Here is a 1,364-nt window from a genome sequence, read left to right as displayed (position 1 = left end):
CTTGACTAATAAAATAGAAATTTCAAAAGATGGCGACATGGGGAAAAAAAAAAAAAAAAAAAAAAAAAATACCTCAGTCAAATCACATATCATTTTCATGTATTCCTTTAAATAGGATTTAAATTCTTTCATTTCATCAGTTCAACACACAGAACATTTTCCCGTATAGCATTATCTGTCAGAAACTAATTACACTCTGCAGCCTAAACACATATCAGCCGGCATCCAGACTGGTTTGCTTCTTTTAGCAAAGAGGAGCCATCAGATTTTTTTACTGAGATTTTTAAAATGTGATATTTCAACTTTATAGCACAGTGCACATGCTTAAGGCCTTTACTGTGAAGGCTTAAGAAGCTGTTTCAGTTAATTTGCTAACACGGCAAGTGTGAAATTTGCTGTCTGGTCTGTCCACGCTGGTAGCAAGTCGAACCACACCGACCATTCCTGGAACAGTTAATGCTGCATTTAGCCAGGAGGTTGCTAGAGGCTGAGGATGTCATCAAAATCCAACAAGCTAATTAAATAAACATACACAAATGTTTTATTACTACTTCTAGAAAACCTAGATTATGGATCAAATTAAAAACTATCCATCCGACGATAGCGCAGAGCCTCAACACATAGAAATGTGTCCTACAGAGGATCCCTCTCACTCCCTACTTCAAAGAAATCATCAACCGATGCTTCACAATTTTATTACATTTGATTACCATCACATAATAATTTAGCATTTGTGACCCTTGAAGTTATTTATTAAAGAATCACGACAAAACAACCAACACCTTTGCATCTTTTAAGAGCAAAATTAATTTTTACTTTCGTACCTCTTAAATCTCAACCCAGCGGGTTTTTATCTTATTTATTTTTTTAACTGACATCTCAGTGATAGGCTTTAAGTGCACACAGGTTGTAGGACGGTGGGAAACAAGGCATTAAGGAAGGAATATAAACTCAATTGAGGTAATGCTCAGGTGTACGGCTGGGTAAGTAATACAAATGCCAAAGCTGAGTTCAGTTTTCGTCTTCTAATTCCTGCTTTATCTTTGTTCTTCCCCAGACTGGCTCTCAGCTTCCTGTCTGTCACAGTGAAGGGGCATAATGGGCCTGAGAAGATCAACCCATCTAAAGAGGGATTTGGACCCTTTCACCTCTGAAAAACCCAGGCTGGGGGAAGCTCTGGGCCTCATAAATGTGCAGAAGTGCACCTCTTTGAGAAATGTTAATATTCCTTCCTACTCTTGTCAGGAAGAGATCATCAATTTGTGAAAGAAAGAAATGGAAAAAAAAAAAAAAAAAAAAAAAAAAAAAATATATATATATATATATATATATAAATTTTAAAAAAATTTTTTAAAAAAAAAAAA

This window comes from Poecilia latipinna, unplaced genomic scaffold (assembly GCF_001443285.1).
Source record: "Poecilia latipinna isolate Pla-1442-1.1 unplaced genomic scaffold, P_latipinna-1.0 Scaffold768, whole genome shotgun sequence".
Lineage (NCBI taxonomy): Eukaryota > Metazoa > Chordata > Actinopteri > Cyprinodontiformes > Poeciliidae > Poecilia > Poecilia latipinna.
The sequence above is the reverse complement of the archived record's forward strand: the minus strand, read 5'-3'. Positions refer to the sequence as shown.